Source organism: Ambystoma mexicanum, chromosome 6q, assembly GCF_040938575.1.
Source record: "Ambystoma mexicanum isolate Mex_15411 chromosome 6q, UKY_AmexF1_1, whole genome shotgun sequence".
Classification (NCBI taxonomy): Eukaryota; Metazoa; Chordata; class Amphibia; order Caudata; family Ambystomatidae; genus Ambystoma; species Ambystoma mexicanum.
In genome coordinates this window covers 978950502-978963059 of record NC_090937.1, presented here as the reverse complement: position 1 = coordinate 978963059, position 12558 = coordinate 978950502, and the positions used below count along the sequence as shown (strand labels likewise).

The 12558-nt window shown below is 55.2% G+C and overlaps 1 protein-coding gene across 1 annotated transcript in view; it reads left to right on the top strand.

Moving 5' to 3' along the window:
- ENPP6 (ectonucleotide pyrophosphatase/phosphodiesterase 6) overlaps positions 1 to 12558 on the top strand; it is a 490209-nt gene that overhangs the window by 140783 nt on the left and 336868 nt on the right. The gene's annotated exons all lie outside the window — the stretch shown is intronic.

The following is a 12558-nucleotide window of genomic DNA, read 5'->3' as shown; positions in this document are numbered from 1 at the left end:
CACGCGAATAGCCTGGGCGCGTGTATTTCAGGGGTGCGCGGGAATTTCCACACGCGAATAGCCTGGGCGCGTGTATTTCAGGGGTGCGCGGGAATTCTCACACGCGAATAGCCTGTGCGCGTGTATTTCAGGGGTGCGTGGGAAATTCCACACGCGAATAGGCTGGGCGCGTGTATTACAGGGGTGCGCGGGAAGTTTTACACGCGACTTCAGCAGGGTACGTGTATTTCAGAGTTGCGTGGGAATTCTCACACGCGAATTGGCTTGGTACGTGTATTACAGGGGTGCGTGGGAAGTTACACACGCGATTAGGCTGGGTGGGCCCTCACAGGTGTACCCTGTACACCCTCCACGGCCCCTGCAGGCAGCCCACAAAACAGGGGACTACCCTGCACACCTGATCATGTCCCCCTGCACCCCCATCCACCAGTGGCACCCTCCACCAGGCCCCCACCCATGTCTCCCACCACCCCCACCCCCCATCCACCAGGGGCACCCTCCACCAGGCCCCCACCCATGTCTCCCACCCCCCCCACCCACCAGCACTGTGGGGCACGTGGCCAGCAGGCAGTCAGGCAGCAGCAGATGGCAGGTGGGAGCGTGCTCAGGGCTCTGGGGGACTGTAATTTTGCCTCCTGGCCAGGAGCGTGGTCTTTCGTGTTTGAACGCGTGGACAGCCTGATAGGGAGTGAATCTGCACGTGAAAACCCCACACTCAGCGAATCGCGCGAAAACCCGTCACCAGCATATGTGCGTCTATAGTTACCTGCACGTGCAGTGTCAAAGCGTGTGATTGGTGAAAATGGATCTACACGCATGAGTGACAAAGCGTGTGATTGGTGAAAATGGATCTACACGCAGGAGTGACAAAGCGTGTGATTGGTGAAAAGTGAGCTACACGCAGGAGTGTCAAAGCGTGTGATTGGTGAAAAAGGATCCACACGCAGAAGTGACAAAGCGTGTGATTGGTGAACATGGGCCAAGCACGTACACGCCGTAAGTGACGCTGTACGTGTGGGCCTGTATATAAGGTAGTGTTGAACACCATTTCCTTGTACGTGCTTTTCGTGGAGAGCGAGTGGGTGAATTCTGTACTTCTTGTCGTTTCACACGCGATTTACTTCACGGCGTTTCCAGTTCGTACTCCCTGTTACCTCTGACAGCTTTTTCTCTTTTTCCTCTTGTACTGGTTTACCTGGGCCTGTTCCCTCAAACAGTGTCCCCTTCTACTGTTGTCCTGTCTCCTCAGACAGCGTACACATCTTCTTTTGGCGGGGGTGTTGCCAACCAAACGCGCTCTTTTTTCACGCTCTTTTACCTGGCAGACGGTGAGTCACGCACGTATCTAACTTCTGTGCTTGCCCCGTGTGTAGCCTACCCCTTCAGAGGTCATTCTAGGCTGCGTGTGACACGCATACGTTCATTGTGTTACTGGATGCCACAGCGTAGTGCAGGGTTTTCCATCAGCACACGTGGTCTAGGAGGGGTATTGTGCATGTTCCTTAACTTTTCTGGGGTGCCTGTGCGTTGCGTGACCCGTCATCTTTCCCCAGGGGTGTCATATAGCCTTGCCACTGCACTAGGGTACGAATACCATCTGGTACCCAACCCCTTTGACACCCAATTGCCCAGGACAATTGTGCACACCGACTCCCATACGCACAATAACATCAGTGCCATGGTTGGGAGGCGTGCAAGCCGTAAGGGTGGCAAAGGTGGCCGAGCCACACGTGGTGGCCGTGGAGGATCCACTAGGGGACGTGGTTGTGACTTGCAGGGTGCCCCTGTCCCCCCCAGTCTGGAGGACCAGTCAGGGACACCCATGCCCCCCCCCCCAGTTGAGGGTCATGTGGCTGATACCAACCCTGATCAGCCCTTGTTGGACCAGCCCATTGTGGCAGCAGACCTGTCCGAGGGTGATCCCATCGCTGACATCCAGGTCAGCAGGTCCACTGCACGTGCACCGGTGCACATTGGTGTCATCAGGGCACACGCATCTATGCCAGATAGGTCATCTGCTGGCCCCCGTAGCCAGGGTGTGGCTCCATCCACCCCACCTCTCATACACCCTGCCAAGACTGTGTCGGTCCTAGTTCATGCACCTCAGATCAGGCCTGACCCCATCCCACTACCCCCAATGCCTGCACCTACTCCCATGCTGAGTGTGCAATCCCACACACCCAGTACTGAGTCCACCACGGCTCCTGCCCCTAGTGTCCACAGCGGCGTAGGACACTCTGGATCCCCACCCCCTTCCAAGCGCAAGAGGAAGAGTGCACGTCCGGCACAGGCTGATACCCCAGGCACGGCTGCACAGTCCGGCCCATCAAGGAAGCCAAGCTTCACAGACGCCGAACTGAATGCACTTGTTCAGTATGTGTCAGATCATGATAGGGAAATGGTCATCGTTGCAGGGTCCAAGACCACACATGCCAGACGCCAGGCACACTGGCAGACCATTGCTGACAGAATAAGTGCCCTTGGAGTAGTGAGGCGCACAGCTAGTGATTGCCAGAAGCGCTGGAATGACCTTAAGCGCAGGGCAAAGGATAAGCTGGCCTCAAGTCATGCCGCAACCTTGGTGACTGGAGGTGGGTCCCCAGCACAGGAAATAGAACTCACACCACACGAGTCCGTAGCTGGATCCTACGTCACCGAGGGACAACTCCAAGGTGTGGGAGATCTCCCTGATTACGAGGCATCATCCGGTGAGTGCACATGCATGTGTGTATTATCCATGTGCATGGTGTGTGTGTGAAGCATTCATGTTGGGTGCCTGTCAAGGGGGTGTGTGGCAGAGTAGATAGTGGCACCCATGTGCCTCATCCAGTATGTTCAGTGCAACACCATCTGCCCACAGCACTATCCCAACTGGCAACAGTGCACATATGGCCCTACACCATGGAAGTTGCCCTTGAATTGTCATTTTGTCACTACATTGTTGCTCATACTCCCCTGTCTATTCATCTGATGTCTTACATACCATTCCTATACTTTCCCCCAGCCAATCAAGTTTCATCTTCACATGCCTGACATGCAATGATACCACATGCTAATGCGTCCTCTGTATATAAATGCCTACCAACATGCTGTCATACTGTGGATGTTGCCTTGACATCCACCTCCTACCTGTGTGCTTTGGTACCGTCTGGTTTCGAGCCCCATTCCCTCACACTCCATGCTGCTCTTCATGGTCTATCTTCCCTGACTTCTACAGTTCAGACCATCGTGCCCTACTCACGACACCTGCTTGCTAACAGTCAAATGAGGGCACCCTGCCCTCCAATGCGACCCACCCTATTGCTGACAAGTGCATCTGAGCCTACTCAAAGCCAACTCTCACTGACATCTGCTCATACATGCCTTTGCCTGTCCCATAGACCCTTCACATGGTCCCTGTCCTCTCTCCTTGCTCCTCTTCCACCATCAATGGTGGGACCCGTTGGGGTGTACTCCTGGCCACCTTCCAACCCTCAGAGGCCACAATTGATGTGCATGGTAATGGGAGCATCTCAGTCCAAGGCCCTTAGGCCAACCTCATTCTCCTTGAGAAATGCTAGCCACATCTCATCAACTTCCTTACCTCTCCTGCTGTCCCCCCTCCTCTCTCCTCATCAATCCTGCACTGCCTCCCTGCACCCTCCCATGATCCTTCTCCGCCTCCCACTCCAACTCCTACACATGCTGCACCTCTGATCTCTAGCACTCCCCGTAAGTCCTCCAAGGCTGTCAACCTCCTCCACAATTACACTCCTTTCACTGCGGCTGCATCAGGCATTCCTCCGATATCTGTCACTTACATGAGGTTATGCACCTTGACATCCTTGGTCTCATGGAAACATGTCTGACGGCCAGCTCTGTCTGCATCCTTCACACACTCCTACCTGATGTTCAGGAGACCCTCTCCTTTGCCCGCCACTACTGTGCAGGGGGGGTGTGCCCTTGGCTTCCCTGAGGGTATTCCTGCCACTGTCACTCCTACTTAGACCTACTCCACTCTGGAATGGCTTGTGTGACGTCTCTCTCTACCACACCTTGACATTCACAAACTGTGCGTACTGTGTCTGGGAAAACTGGTCAAATGTACTACTTCCTTTCTGAGTGTCCTCACCTCTCCTCCTCACTCATGTCCCCAGACACAGAAATCCTCTTCCTTGTTGCTGTACGCATCCACCTGCATGCTTGTTGACCCCCCCACGTGACCTTTCTGTGACCTCAGCAACTCCCTCTCACCCTCTAGACTCCCGTCTGTCCCTACTCATTCTGCAGGGCACACTCTTGATGCTCTGATCTCATCTGACTTTCCCCTCTCCGTCCATCTCTGCACTCCTCTCTCCTGGAGTGATCACATTCTCCTCTCCTCCCAGCTCACCCTCACCACACCACAGGCAAAGCCACCCTCACCACTGTCACACACCTTCTTGGTATTCCAACCCATGAAGTGTGTGTCAGTCGAGGCTCATGCTGCCAAAATCTCCCCCCATCCAGCTCCCCCTTAGGCTCACTCCCATCCTGACAGGGCCCACTCCATGCTCCACTCTATGTCAGGTACACTGGATGTCTTTGCCACGGTCATGACCACCTGTCTGAAGCCCCATGCCAATGCAGAGTCCTGGCATGACTCGGATCATGTGAACCCAGACCACAGGTGCCGGGTGGCAGAGAGGGAATGTCCTGCATCATGCTCATCCTCTGGCAAACTGGCCTGCCACATGCTCCAAAGGCAATAGCGCCTCACCCTTCTCACCAAGATGAGATCCCCAATCCAAGGGCACATATCTGCGGCATGTGACAACTCTGCAGGACAGATAGAAATCTGCAAGGACCTTGTCGAGCCAGATGCAGTGTGTACATCTCCTTTTCCATCCGAGCCCACAGCACTGCATGATTGTCTCTGTACCCCTATAGGCCACCCCCCCAGCACTTGTCTGCGCCTAACACCATCTGCCCTTGACGTTAAGTCCTACTTACCTTGTACAGCACTTCCAGCCGCCACTTCCCCTTGCACATCATTGTGCCACCCACCCCTGCACTTGCGTGACATGAATGACACCAGCACCAGTAGGATTGTTGACTGGCATCCCCTACTGCCCCACCACCCCTCAGTGCTCCGCTGTACCTTCATACATTTCTGGACCGGTGCTTCACGAATGCTATATGATTCCTTTACAGGTGATGGGGAGGTGGAATCTCATTGTTTACTGCATTTCGTTGATGTAGACAAGGCACTGTGCATCGTGGCCAATTTGGACTAGCAGATCCATGTACAACATGTCAACTTATTGATGTGATGATGCAATGTCAGGACCAGAGTGGTAGAAATCCAAAAAAGTTGCCCTCCTCTCCCTCTTCACTTGGTGGCTATGTCACATGCCATGTGTGTGATGGCATGTGCCTTTGACATGGCAATCACCGGCCAATGTGTGATGGCAGTGCTAGGCAGCATGGTGAGCAGGCGTTGCTCTCCAATCTGTACATTGTATGCCCTGAGCCTCCCCTACAGACCCAGTGATGGTGAATGCATAGGAGGTCTCCCAGTCATGTGGGACATGTGTCGTAGAACTACTGCCTCTGTTGTTCATCAGCCCTTGTTGCATGCCATGGTGCTAATGCCTGTTTCCATTTTTCTCTTTCATGTCTTTGCAGGGGACGAAGCACTTGTTGATGCTGGGGATGTGGTGGTTGAGCCGTCCCAGGAGGGCAACCCGGGCCGACCTTCCACAAGTGAGGGACGTGGTGTGTTTGTGGGTGAAAACCCACAAGTGCTGCAGGTCGTGCTGTCGAGGGGTGTCTCTGGGGGTTCCTCCCCCGAGCAGTATTCAGGTGTAGACTCGGAGGATGACACCTATGTGCAGTCGCAGGTGAGTGTTCTTGGGAGAGAATCTCCTCTGTCCGACCCACCTGCAGCCGGGCCATTGCCCTCAATGGGGATGTCAGTGTCGGCAGCTCAGCCTCCGGTGGTTACGGATGCAGGGCCACACCACACAATCTCTGATCCTGTTCCTGGGGCTGCAGATCAGAGAGGGAATGCAGTCCTGCAGCCTGAGGCCTTGCCGGCACAGCAAGGCGCAGTCCGCCTTGCCCCAGGCAGGTGTGGTGCCCGTCAACGTGGTGGCCGTATGCCACCTGGCAATACCGCTTGGGAGCAATCCATCTACGGTATGGCCAACCAACAGGCAGCATCATCCGAGATGATTGCACAGGCCATGGATAGGGTGGCCACTTCCATTGTCCCCCCAGAAAGGCTGATGGAGCGACTGGAGCAGGCTACAGAGTCCATCAGCCAGGCACACAGGGAGGATATGTTGGCGTCCAACAAGGACAGGCGGGCGGCACTGGCGACTCTGCGGGAATCACTTTCCATGGAGTCCCAGCGCCACAGGGAAGGCCTGAGGGAAGAATTCCGTCACCTCAGGTCGACCCTGTTAGAGCTTGAGGCTTCATCCCATAGAAGGACAGAGGAGCAGCTGGAGCGTCTGACACGGACGCTCTCGGCCGAGATGCAGGCAACTCGTGCGGAGGTCAGGTCATCCCGGGAGTTACTGCATGGGGACCTCCGCATGATTATAACCCAGAACCAGAACTACCAGACCCGCCTGCTTGCAGCCATGGAGGAGCAAACTCGTGCTTTGCGTGGGCTGCCTCCCATTGTCACACCATCTTCTGAGGCAGCACCCCCACCTCCTGAGTCAGCTGCAGGGTCTGGCCAGAGCGATAGCGACTCATCTCCCACAACAGAGTAGCCGTGTGGGCCACGAGCCTATGGGGTGTTTTAGTTTCCCATGATCCACACAGGTGGTTTGTGGCGTGCATCCTGTCCTCGGACCTCATAGGTGGCCCCCCCCCCCCCGCCGGCCCTTTCATGGCCATTTTTTCTCAATTTTCTTTTTCCTTTTCCAAGAGTGTTGCCTTGTGTGGGTACCTGGGCATACACTGTATTGTGGCTGGGCACATGCAGGCTTGTCCTGAGTTTGGTTTAGATGCTTGGGTAGCAGACATCCACACCCCTCCTGCTTCCGTTTACATGGGCTTGCAAAGGGTGTGCCCAAGTGACAGCAAATTACACGGTGACATTGGACTCCCATGAGCTGTTGGCCAGTCCATAGTCAATACTGTGTAGGCATTCATAGTGTACATTGTTGTTGCACCTAACTATGCATGATGGTTTGATATGTGCCTCTACTTACATATGTTGCTCATGTTTTGCAGGTATTTCACACAGTTCTTCACACGGGCATACTCTCTGGAGTCAGACTACATGTCGGTAGATGTGCACTGACACTTTTGCGTGGCGCCATCACTGTACATCTGGACGGTGAGGACATACCAGCAGAATCAGGTAATGAGACTACCATTGATTACATGCATTGTGTCTTGTTTGGGTGGGCTTCAAGGTGGGTTGGTGTGTAATTTGATTGAAATTACTCTTACACAGGTGTGTAGTAGTGGCTCCAGCGCGGTTAGCTGTTCAAGTGCGGCTATGTTCCATTTGGGGCACTGCTATTTGTGACACCGGTGTCATGTTGTGATGGCCAGTTTGTTTGCTCTCACATACCATGACATGGTGTCCTCAGTGGCGGGACTGTGAAGGGAATGGGTGACATGGCAATGTTGTCATGTAGTGAATCGCCTGTGGCAATGCATATTTGATTGATGGAGTTGTGTCTTCTCGTTGTGATGCATTGCTGGTGTATGTGTAGGTAGGGGTGCACACATAGTGACACTTCCATGTTAACAATCTCAGGCTGATGTGTATCTGACAGTTTATTGTCGAGTAATTTTGTGACATTGTCAGGTAGTGTCATCATTGATTGTCAGATGGTATGTGCCAGAGCAGTGTGCACTAGCCAGCACTGTGATTCCTAGGTGAAGAAGTTGGCCACCAGTTGCGTACGGGCTGCCACCCCCCGTGCCCTTTCCCCTCCCATGCGCAGCGGGCGTGCATGTGGTTGTGGATGTGGGGGCACCACCATGTCCACGGGCAGGCCCCGGCGTGTTGCAACGTTGTGCAGGACACATGCTGCCACTATGATCCTGCACACTATTCGGGGAGCATATAACAGCTGCCCGCCAGAACGGTCAAGGCAGCGAAAGCGTGACTTCAGCACTCCGAATGTGCGCTCCACTATGCCCCGTGTTGCAATGTGGGCTGTGTTGTACCTTACCTCGGGTGGCGTGGTGGGGTTCCGGATTGGGGTCATCATGTGGGGGCTGATAGGGTAGGCACTGTCCCCTGCGGAGGTGGTGATGGGTATCATTAGTGGTGTTGTGTCATGACCCAGCATCTGACATGCATGCATGTGCAGTGGCATTCATGCTCACCAAGCAGCCATGTATCTCCATGCTGGCCAGCCTCCAGGTCCCGGCATAGTGTAGACATTCTGTAGATGAAGCTGTCGTGGGTGGACCCGGGATAGTTGGCATATACTGATGTGATTATTCCCTTGGCATTGCATACAACTTGCACGTTGATGGAATGCCAGTGCTTGCGGTTTCTATAGATGTGCTCTGTTGCCCTGGGTGGACGTAGAGCCACATGTGTGCAGTCAATTGCACCAAGCACTTTGGGGAATTGAGCCACACCATAGAATTCCTGGATGCACGTCCGCCTTTCTGCATGAGTCCTGGGGAGATACATGTGCCTGCGGACTGATGGCCGTGCAGTGATGATGTTCAAGACCTGGTGTAGGCAGCGTGACTGCGTGGCCTGTGACACACCACCCACTATGGCACTTGTCCGCTGAAAGGATCCAGTGGCCAAGAAGTGCAGTACATTCAGGACCTTCTGCAGGGGGCTGAGTGCTTGGGAGCACAGGGTGGGTGATGTGAGGTCATCCTCCCACTCACTGACCAGGTCCAGTATGATGTGTGCTGGAAACCTGTACCTCCCATACACCTGGTCATCAGGCATCCCGAATAGGCTGGTTCTGGGTGTGAATATTCTGGCCCTGACTCTCCTCCTCCTCCTCCTTTGGTAGCCCACTGCCACTGCTGCTAGGAACGGTATGTTCATCCTGGCATCTGGCTTGTTTATTGATAAGTGCGCAAATTAATGCCTTGCGCGTGTTCTAGGCGAGCGTGTGACCCTCGCACCCCTGGAATCTAGTTCCCACTCCAATAGCGTGTGGAAATTCCCACGCAGCAGGCATACAGGTGCGCTGACGTACTTGCGTGTGTAAGTGCCCGCGCACCCCTGTAATACACGTACATAGGCCAATCGCGTGTACGCGCACTTTTGGCCAATTACACGCGATGTAATACACGTACATTGGCCAATCGCGTGTACGCGCACTTTTGGCCAATTACACGCGATGTAATACACGTACATTGGCCAATCGCGTGTACGCGCACTTTTGGCCAATTACACGCGATGACACTCTGACGTGCAGTATTTCCACGTGTGCTCCGTCATCACGTGCTGAGTGGGGAACGCCCGTGCGGATCACGTCAGACGCGCTTACGCGGTGAGGGACTCTGGTCCAATAGAATCGCGTATGCGTGCTGATGCACTTACGCGCTAAGGGCCTTTCCTCGGATTTCACGCTGACGTGCAGGAATTTCACGTGCCAAATCACTCCGTATCAAGCTGGCCACCCGAAAACACACGGAACACCACGCTCCTGCCCAGAAGGCCGAGTTACTGCCCCCCCAGTGCCCTGAGCAGCCTCCCACGTGCTATCTGCTGCTGCCTGCCTGCCTGCCTGCCTGCTGCCACCGTGCCCTGCCATTTGGTGCCTGCACATCAGCCATCTGCAGGGGTCCAGTTGCTGTGTCCACCCCTGCTGGAACTGAAGACTCCCAACTGGGATTACATCGCTCCACAGCCCAGCCCCAGGACCCAGTTGCCCACCCACACCTGCCTCTGGGGTTGCCATGTCGGGCACTTCGACATCTGGCACCAGTGGCAACCCCAGGCCAGAGGGGCAGAGGGGCACCAGCTTCACTGCCACCGAAGTTGGTGTCCTGGTGGAGCATGTCCTGGGGCAGTATGATGCCCTCTTTGGATCGTCCTGCGCCAGCAAGGAAGGACGGGAGAGGATCTGGGCCGACTGTGTGGTTGCCATCAACGCGGAGGGGGTGGCAACCCGCAACGTCCAGAAGATCAAGAAGCGCTGGGAGGACTTGAGGTCCAGGACCCTTGTGAAGGCCCGGCGCCTCGTGGAGGGGGGCCGGGGCCGCATGAGTTCCATCCAGAAGAGGGTCCTGGAACGCGTACGCCCAGCGCTCCACGCCCAGGTCCTTGAGAGGGAGGCCCGTCTGGAGTTGAGCGGTAAGTGTGCAAGCATTACTGTGTGAGACAGGGCATGTTGCGGTGTGCTGGTTCTATGATACTTGCCTGTATGTGTGCCATGGGCCATGTATGCATGTATGTGTGCAGGGACATCATGGTAATGCATGTGCGACCAGTGATGTGTGACCCACATGGTTGTTGCATGTGTTGAAATGTGGCATGGGGAGCCCTATGCAGATTTAGGACATGAGAGCATGCCAGTCTCTGTACCTGGACATGGATGGGGGTGAAGGATGGGTGCTGATGCCAGGTACATATATGGTAGCCATGTCTGTGTGCCTGACCTGCGTGTCTGTGACTTGTGCATGCCATGGATGCATGACACATGTGTGTGACAATGCACAGATTCTGTGACGCACCCAACTAACCCTTGTTTCGCCTGTGTTCGTTGTGTTTGGGGCCAGATGGATGTGACTGAGGTGAAGTGTGTGCATGTGATATGCATGAGCCATGATGCATGTGAGTCACATATCATTGAATGTTTCAAGAGTCAATTGGACATGCATGGAAATGTGCATGGCATGCACCATGCCTGTTACTGTGTGTGTTTTGCCTGGACTGACCCATGTGTTGTGGAGGGACATGATGGAAGTGTACTTTGACAGGGGTGCTCATCTGCTATTGCTTCCTGTCTAGGGGACCATTTTACAGTAGCCTGATGCTTGTGTCCTTTGTCTCCCTCTACGCAGCGGCTAGTGAAGAAGAGGGCGGAGACGGCGCTGTGGAGCAAGGCGGCGGGGATGCCCCCACGGCTGCAGCGGAAGGGGTGGGTGAGCCCCCACAGGGGCCTGCTACGGCGGGAGACGGTGAGGAGCCATCCAGGTTGGTGGTTTGCACAGAGGAGGAGGAGGCCGACACTGGTGCACACATGGGGCCTGGTGGGAGCATCCCTGCTGGTGCAAGTGGTGCAGTCCAGGGCCAGGGGCAGGAGGCAGCACAGGTCACCGTGAAGGTGCCTGTGCATGTCGCTGTCCCTGACCCTGTGAGTGCACCACCATGCACCAGCAGGGATGCCCCGTCCCAGGCCCGTCCGCAGGTAGTGGGGATGTCCATGTCAACTGACTCCCCTCCACCTGCGGCCGTGGGAACCCCTGGCCGCGTGGAGCAGGTCCTGATTGGGGTCGCGATGCGCACGGCTGTGATTCGTGATGACGTGCGTGCTTCCCGGGAGGAGCACGCACGTCATCACGAAGTGCACCGTGCCGACGTGGCCCAATTGGGATCGGCCATGTTCGGGGGGTTCCTGCATGTGTTGGCCAATCTGACGGCCCTCTCCTCCTCTGTGCAGGCTATCCAACGGTCGTTCTCCTTGCCGTCTTCCGGCCCAGATGCCACCATGGCCCCCTGTGGACCTGCCCCGACCAATGCAGCCAGCTCGGTGGGGATCCCATCCCTGCCACAGTTGGGAGTCGGAGGTCCAGCAGGGGTGGACGACACAGCAAGTGGACCCCAGCAGATGGAAGATGTGCCGGCATCATCGGGCAGGGCACGTGCACGACGGCGTCGGTGGTTACCATCAGCCTGGATGCCGTTGTGCTGGCAGAGGCAGTGGCGTCGGAGGCAGCAGCGGGCTCGACGTGGGAGGCATCATGGCTCAGGGCCATCAAGATCAGAGGGGCAGGCATCGGCCGGAGGGCAGGGCAACCCTGGCATGGCGGTGTGTTCCGTGTGGGAGGAGTTTGGCCAGCGGATAGGTGCGGAGCGGCAGCGGGCGGAAGAGGAGCGGCTCGCCATGGCCAGGGCGGAGATCTCCATGCATCGGGCATTGAGGCGGGCTGAGTGCCTCGAGGAGGCTCGCAGGGATTTTGGTGAGCACATGGGGTTGTCCCTGCGAGACCTCGGGGCCAGGACAGAGTCCCGCCTCCAGGACATTGACATGGAGTTCGAGGATGCCCTGGCCAGCATCACCAAGTGAGCCGCAGGACTAGCCCGCTGCCTTTGTATATAGTTTTTTAGTTAGTTAGTGCTAGGTTTCCTTTATTTATTTTTATTATTTTGGACCGCTCGGACAATGGCCACTTTTTTGTACATATTTATTTTATTAGTTAGTATTAGGTTTCATTTGTGCTGTTGGGCTCATGGACCCTGGAACATTCCTGTATATATTGTTTTATTTTGGGAGATACATTTTTTGATTTTTTTATTGTTTACACCATGACGTAATGGTTTTTCTTTGATTTCCTACTACATGGTTTTGCTTTGGACAAATTATATTGATTTTTTAATCCTTTGTTTTTTGGTTTATCATTTTTGTTATCGGACATGGA